The sequence below is a fragment of the Pangasianodon hypophthalmus genome, chromosome 8 (genome assembly GCF_027358585.1).
Source record: "Pangasianodon hypophthalmus isolate fPanHyp1 chromosome 8, fPanHyp1.pri, whole genome shotgun sequence".
Classification (NCBI taxonomy): domain Eukaryota; kingdom Metazoa; phylum Chordata; class Actinopteri; order Siluriformes; family Pangasiidae; genus Pangasianodon; species Pangasianodon hypophthalmus.
In genome coordinates, this window is record NC_069717.1 from 19,233,837 (window position 1) to 19,242,664 (window position 8,828).

Genomic DNA, 8,828 nt, shown 5'->3' on the forward strand with positions numbered 1-8,828 from the left:
TCATCACTGCAGTATAATGATTGTGTGCATGTTTCTATTGTGGTCTTATTCCTAGTTAATTTTGCTACAGTATTAAATAAGAATCTAATATCAGCTCAGGAGTGATGCTCATCTGGTCCGGAGCGTAGGGGGGTCTGGATCACTGGCAGCTCAGGAGTGTAGCTCGGCAGAAAGAGAAGGAAAGTGGTTAGGTACACTCACAGTCACCGTGTGGAGATAAAACTCAACATCCACGAGTCCCCCAGATCTACTCCTTTGTCTAAAACACTAGTCGCTAAATGCTAGTTTAAATAAATAAGTCTTCAACCTCGACTTAAACACTGAGACCGTGTCTGCTTCACGTACATTAACTGGGAGTCTATTCCATAATTTTGGGGCTTGGTAAGAGAAAGCTCTGCCCCCTGCCGTGGTTTTGGCAATGCGTGGTACTGATAGACAGCCTGCATCCTTAGAGCGAAGTAGGCGCGGCGGAACGTAAGGTACTAACATATCGCTTAAATACTGCGGAGCGAGACCATTTAATGCTTTATAGGTTAGGAGTAATATTTTAAAATCGATGCGGAATCTTACTGGGAGCCAGTGTAATGTAGATAAGACTGGCGTGATATGCTCATACTTCCTAGTCCTAGTAAGGACCCTCGCTGCTGCGTTCTGAACTATCTGAAGCTTATTTATACATCTAGATGAACATCCAGATAGTAAAGCATTACAGTAATCTAATCTGGACGTGATAAATGCATGGACTAGTTTTTCAGCATCACTTAGCGAAAGTATATTTCTAATCTTAGCGATATTTCTGAGGTGGAAAAATGCTAACCTGCTTACATTATCTACATGCGCCTCAAATGAGAGATTAGAGTCTATAATCACACCGAGATCTTTTACTGTTAGACTACTTGAAACAGAGAGACCATCTAAAGTAACAGTGTGATCTTTAAACTTACTTCTAGCGGCTTGTGGTCCCAGTACCAGAACCTCTGTTTTTTCTGGGTTTAGCAGGAGAAAGTTGCTTAGCATCCAGTCTCTTATGTCTATCGCACATGCCTCAACTTTCTTTAACTGGCTATTCTCATCTGGCCTAGCTGAGACTTATAACTGTGTGTCATCAGCATAACAATGGAAGCTAATATTATGTTTACGGATTATGTTACCTAAAGGGAGCATGTATAACGTGAAAAGCAGTGGGCCTAAGACTGAACCCTGCGGAACGCCATATTCTACTCGATAACGTGCTGAGTGGTCACCGTTTACATCTACAAACTGATAACGATCAGTTAAATAAGATCTAAACCAGTCGAGGGCTGAGCCCTTAATTCCTACGACCTTTTCCAGTCTGTGAAGAAGGATATTATGGTCGATAGTGTTGAATGCTGCGCTAAGGTCAAGTAAAATTAATAGACTAATGCAACCCCGATCAGAGGCTAATAGCAAGTCATTGACTACTTTGACTAATGCTGTCTCTGTGCTGTGGTGGGGCCTGAAACCTGACTGATAAAGTTCATAGATATTATTACTTTGTAGATATGAAATTAGCTGCTGCGCTACTACCTTCTCTAGTATTTTAGATAGAAAGGGAAGGTTTGAAATCGGCCTATAGTTAGTTAAGTCGTTAGGGTCAAGGTCTGGTTTCTTTACTAGTGGCTTAATAACAGCTAATTTAAGTGATTTTGGAACGTACCCATTGCTCAGTGAGGAGTTAACTATTTTAAGCAGGGGTTCAGTTACGGTTCCAACTATTTGCTTAAGAAGACGTGTTGGTACCGGATCTAATAGACAGGTTGATGATTTAGCAGAAGAGATGAGCGAGATTAAATCATTCTCTTCAAGAGGAGTAAAACTTTCTAATCTCTGATCTATGGTTAGTCTATCCTCCCAGTCTATTGTATAATTTGGACTTTGGGCCTGTATCTTCTGCCTAATGTTTTTAATTTTGCTATCAAAGAATTTCATGAAATCGTTACTTTTGTATGCTGTTATTGTGGAAATTTCTGTCGATGTCTTATTCCTAGTTAATTCTGCTATGGTGTTAAATAAGAATTTAGGATTACTTTTATTATTTTCTATAAGCGTTGATAAGTAAGTGGACCTAGCTTGCCTTAGAGCTTTTTTATAGGCTAAAATACTGTCTTTCCATGCTATTTTAAATGCTAGGAGTTTGGTCTGGTGCCATTTACGCTCTAGCTTTCGGGCGTTCTGTTTTAGAGAGCGGGTGTGGTCACTATACCATGGAGCGAGTTTCTTATCTTTAATTGTTTTTCTTCTAAGTGGGGCTACATTATCTAAGGTACAGCGGAATGTCGACTCTAAAAATTCTGTCGCCTGTTCGAGTTCTAAAGGGTCTGATGGTGACCCTATATTAGCGGATAATTCTGGTAGGTGATTAATAAAGCTCTGCGCGGTCGCAGGTGTTATTGTACGGCTAATTCGGTAGCGCGGTTCTGTGTGTACAATGCTACTGTGACACACACAAAACGAAATCAGACTGTGATCTGATATTGCCTCAGACTGCGGGAATATCACTATATCGGTTATATTAACTCCAAAAGATAATATTAAGTCTAACGTATGACCTGCTTTATGTGTGGATCACACCCATATGTGGGTCTTCCCCAAACTTCCCTGAAGCACAAGGAAGTCTGAAGCACACAATTGTCTAGAATGTCTTTGCATGCTGTAACTTTAAGATTTCCCTTCACTTGAACTAAGGGACCCAAACCTGTTCCAGCATGACAATTCCCTGGAGCACAAAGCGAGGTCAATGAAGACATGGTTTGCCAAAGTTGGAGTGGAAGAACTCGAGTGGCCTGCACAAAGTCCTGATCTCAACCCCACTGAACACTTTTGGGGTGAACTGGGACTCTGACTGCACCCCAGGCCTCCTCTCCCAACACTAGTGCCTGAACTCACCAATGCTGTTGGCTGAATGGCCAAATCCCAAAAGACACACTCTAAAATCTTGTGGAAAGCCTTCTGAGAAGAATGGAGGTTTTTATAACAACAAAGGCGGACTAAATCTGGAACAAGCACATATCAGTGCGATTGGTCAGATGTCCACATACTTTTGGCCATATAGTATATCTGACTTATATATACTGACTTATATAAGTATATCTGATGAAAGTACACATGTAGGTCCAATATTCTCATTTATTAACCCTAGCTAATAAAGGAGCTTCCTTACAGGGTAGTTACACTAGTAGCAGTCACTGAATTTAGGCACATTATGTAATATAATTTTTATACCGGAACTTAATCAAATTTTACATGTTCATACTCCCAACAAACTTCATGTTTATGTCCGCATCTTTTAAAAAAAAGAAATGCTGCTGAATTCATGCAGTACATTCGTTCAGTCCCACACTGCTTATTGGGCAGTATACAAAGAACACTTCTCCTTCAGTACTTCAGTACTGCTCCTGCATTTCCGGTTCTTTCACTACACTCAGAATGGTGGTATTTTACAGACTGCAGTTTCTTGAAGAGCTCCCGGAGTGTCTGTAACAAAGGCTGCATTGCAGGTTTTGAAGCCTTTTTTACCGTCCGAAATATACTGGTAAACAGCAGTCAACAGTTTGAGGAAAAAAAAAAAAAAAAAGGCTGCTCTCCATGATTTTCAGCTAGCTCTGACACCTGTAGTAAATTACTCATCTGAATGGTGAGGTGTGCTCTTTAATATTCCACTTGTTCCATCAGTGCAGTTTGTTTAAAAAGAAGTGACTGGCTAACCTTAAGATATTTCAAGCGTTAGCTGTTTATCAGCAACTCCTATAAAACACATTTATCATAAAGAAAAATACTGGGGGAGCTATCAAGGTCAACTGAACTTGACAATAATCTGTGGAAATGTAACTTAAAATTTTAATTTTGCTTGTTGTCCATTCATTAGTATGGGACTGGGTGGGGTTAAAAAATTGTACTGCAGCCAGCGAGTAGAGGGCCTCAGAGACAATTTGGCTTCAGTTTTAAACCCCTGTTAAGTGCAGGGGACAGAATCACTTGCTCACAAAAGTGCCCTGCAACCAATATCAGTATCATCCAATATCATTTTGTTAATGATATCCCTTTTAAAGAAGCCACAACATGACAGAGACCAATTGTTTTACAGGGCTTTAGTATAGTTATGTCTACATGATGGGGTTCCTAGTTGAAACTGCGAATGCAGTTTAATTGACATAGATGGAACACAAAAGGTGTTCTAACAAATGATTTCAGAAAACACAACATTTTTTCTGCTACTAGCAAACGGTAAAGTAAGCAAAATGTGATATATACGTCCTTGTTCATCCCCAAAAATATCTCAGCAGACAAACACAAAGTAATAACAAGAGAAGCATCACCACATACCCTGTCCTCAGAAAGTATTCACCCCTCTTCTCCCCCTGATTTATTATTTTTCATGTTGCTGTATTGAAACAGCAAATCTAAGCATATCAGAATGCGATTTTTTTTCTTGTCTTTTTGAAGTGAATCTCTACCGAAATAAAATTAAATAAATTGTTTAGATGTAAACAAAAGTATTTAAAAAGAAATGTAAGACATGTAAAATATAAAACCTGCTTAACTGATCAGTATTCACAGCCTCAGTGTGAATTGTCATTTTGCAGTGATCACAGATTTGAGTTGTCTCAGATGTGTTTCTATGAGCTTTGCACATTTTGATTTTTGGCATCTTCTTCCATCCCTCAATGCAAATTTTCTCCAACTCTGCCAAATTAAATGGAGAATTTTGTTGGACAGCAATTTTCAGGTCATGCCACAGATTTTCGGTTGGATTTATGTCTGGGCTTTGATTCATCCTTTCCAAAACGAAAACCTTCTTTTTTTCAACTTATTCCTTTGTAGTTTTTGCCTTGTGCTTTGGCTCATTGTCTTGTTGGAGCATATATTTTTGCCCTAAATGCTCTTGCTGACTGGAACAGGTTCTCTTTGACAATTTGCATGTAACTGGCTCCATACATGTTGCCTCTATTGGCAACAACCTTTCCAGTTCCTCCTACTGAAAAGCAACCTTAGAATGTGTTGCTACCACTGCCATGCTTGGTCACAGGAATGGTGATACCTGAGAATTGGGCTTTGGTTGGTTTGTGCCAAACATTATGCTTTAGCTTTAGACCAAATATCTCCACTTTAGTCTCATCAGACCACAAATTCTTTTTACAAAACCTCTCAGATTCTCTAATATAGCCTTTCTCAGAAGTGGCTTCCTTCTGGCCACTCCCCCATAGAGGCCAGAGCTGTGGAGAGCTGATGATATTGTTGAGGTCTGCACATGTTCTCCTATTTCAGCCAGTGCTCTGGAACCCCTTCAGTGTTGTAACTTGGGCATTTCTCTGAGAATTGCTCTTCTTCCCCTTCCTACTTAGTTTGGCCTAATCCAGGCAGTGTCTGGGTTGTGAGACATTTTTTTCTGCTTTGTTATAATGGATTTCACAGTGCTCCTGAGAAGGTTCAAAGATTAGCAGATGCTTTAATAACCTTCTCCAGATTTTTTCTCCAACAAAAAAAAATCTCAAAGCTTCTCAGCCAGTTCCTTGGTCTTCATGACAGCATGACTGACCTGATCTGCCATTTTAGCTGTGAGACCTCCCAAAGTCAGTATTGTGCGAGCATACAACTAGACACAGGTATACTCTGTTTAACATATTTAGTGTGAGTTCTTGAAAAATTAAATACTAGTCCTAATTTAGATTGCAAAAAAAGGGGGAAGGGTATTAAATACTTATCAATTATGCAGTTTTTAGACTTTTTTTAAAAATAATTCTGAGGACTTATATTTATTTAATTTTATTTCTGGAAAGACTCACTTCAAAATGAGCAGACAAATTCCCATTCTAATATACTTAAATTTGATGTTGCAATACAGCAAAAAGAGATATAATAATTGGGAGGGTACACTATACACTGCACTGTACACTGCCCTTACAGTTTATTTTCAGATCTCTAGTTTACACTGTATATAGTCCTATATATAGTCCTATATACTATAAGCAGTTATGCAGCATACTTCTGTTATCACAGACAGGCAAAGCTTGTTTCGTTGCTCGATCTGATGTTTGCATTCGTTACCATGTAAGTATCAGTACCAGATTTGCCAAATTGTTTTGGATTGTAGCATAAATGATAGTAATGTTATTTTATGCTTGTCAGTGAAACTGAATTAGAAAGCCACAATATTTTGAAAAACAAAATAGAACAACATAAAGGTAAAGGCATAAACCCTTGTGCATTGAGCAAAATCTTTTGTAACATAAAATAATTGTATATCTACTGCACCATTAACAGTTCTTTGTTCAATCTATTTATTAAGCGATGCAACTGTATTGCTGTCATAGTCTAATTTAACTTAAAAGGTATCAACAAACAGAGCAGAAAAAACACAACAGTGAGACATACTCAGTCAAAATATTCTACATTATTACTCATTTGGCCAAGTCCGGATTATTCGTTATTTTTGGCCGAACATGTAAGGCAGCCGAACCTTCTGTGCATTTGTAGTACTATGTTCGTTTCTTTAGTATTGCATCTACAAAAGAATTGATGACATATAATAATATTTCATTTTTGTGTAATTGTATTTTAGTGTTAGTAATATTAAAGTAAAGTAATATTAAAGTAATAAAAATTCTTACACAACATATTTACAATCAGTGAATGATTTCTTAATAAAGAATTATTAAGCTAAAAAGATGTTATTTACCTTGATTAAAAAATACTAACATCTAAACTGTAAGATTGAAAGTACAGGAATCTGATGCCATCTTGTGTGTAGAAGAAGGAATTGTTTTAACTGTGAACCATAAGGCTAGATTTAAGTATACATATGAATTTTTGTTAATAATTCCAAAAGCACAACCAGCCATCATAAAATTCTAGCCATACATAATTATCTGCACAGATTTGTTGGCATGCTGTGCTCATACCGTCTCTGACTTTTTACAAAAGAAAGTGTGTTTATGGACACCTGAAAGAGAATATTTTCTTAACTGTCTGAATCTTTAGATGTGGAAAAAGAAACAGGACAGACTGACGAGTGTTAGCAAGGTACGGAAAGATCAAACAGGACAATTAGGGGGTTTTGTCATTTACAATTACAAGGAACAAAGACAAAACACTGGGATGTGGTAGGCAGGAGGAAAAGAGAGTGTTTAGTTACCAGAGTGGTATAATGAGTCAGCCAGTAGAGGGGGAAGAGGGGGCTGGATTCAACTTTGCTCCCTCTCTCTGGAAATATTCCAAACGCATTGGAGCCATCTTATGGGGCATTGCTTAAAGGGGGCATGGTTTTGGAAAAAGGAGAATGGATAGTGGGAAAGACAAAGCCAAATAGTAAATAAAAAAAATAAAAAAGTGAGAGAGACAGACAGAAAGACAGGAAAACATTGAGACAGGGTCTTTCACAGAAGACGACAGATGTACTCGTTTTGTCAGAAAAGCATGTCTATTGAAATCCAGTTGTGCAGACACTTCATCCAACATTTTTTAAGACTACACCACAATCCAGCTGTTTTTAACACACCCTTATGGAACAACACAGTCGAACTGATTTATATGCTCAATTTCCATTGAACTACGTACAGACTTAGATCACCTAAATTTCCTCAAAACTAATAATTACATTACATCCGCTGACATAGAGGAAGTTATTGTCTGCATAAAAGCCAGTATGAATGCAGCAAATAGAGCTGTACAATTAATTGTAATTTAATTCATATGGTTTAACTGTCCATTTAGTTGCATATACAAGCACAGTTCACAAGTAAATAGGCAGGATGCATACACACGTAGACACACTTGCCAGTTTATTAGGTCCTACCTCTTAGGTACTCTGACTGACTATTATATTTGATTCACCTATTATATATGTCACTTTATAAGATTAAAGCCTCTGACTGTTGTGCATAGCTTGTCATGTACTTGAACGGAACGGGACAACCATAAGTCCACTGCAGGACAGATATTACTTGGCTGATATGACATGGTAGTGTATGTGTGGCCTGTTTACAAATACTGGCAAATTTATTATACACATCTACTTTGTATAAGTACAGTTAAAGTAAGGCTCATTGTTTTCTATGCACAGTTGTGCCAGTTGTTCATGTGTCAGGGTCGGTTTCTGACTGCTGGTGGCTGGATACGCTCGATGGGTGGACTGTTTCTGAGCCCTGCAATAACATGGGGTCTTTAAAAACCTTCAGCAATACTGCTGCATCTGTTGCAGTCATAGCAGTGCCACACACATTACCATGTCACCTCCATGTTAAGCAGTCCGTGTCGAGTGGTACAGCAAGGGTGGGGTTTATCTTTGCAAGCTACCGGCCTGGCTCACCTGACTCTGAGTATGTTATTGTACGTTTTCCTGGATCCTTCTGAAGTTGGATCTCCTTCACTGAGAAGATGGAGGCCGCTAGAGAGAAAGTTCAGAGTCAACACCAAACTGTACTGGTCAAAAACTTCCAAAAAAAAAAAAGTACATGAAAATTGTGGTATAATTTCCAAAGAAGGCTATGTTTCACCTGCTAAAGTCTTGTACATGTTTGTATATAATGCAATATTATTAACTTTAAGCTTCTGTTAGAATAAATGCCAGCTCTGTGGGTGCTTTGGACCACCTCCAAAATCTTAATTATTCAGTGATTTTTAAAAATCCTTTGTTTAGACTCATATATGCTAAAGAGCACACTTGGAAAGGAAACTTGTGTCATGAGTTATGACTGAGCAGACATGCAAATATTTTACTAAGACATCCTGAGAAAATTATAGTCCCACTCAGACATAAAATCCCAGATAAATGGTTTGGCTTTGACAATGACAAAAAAAAAAATCAATAT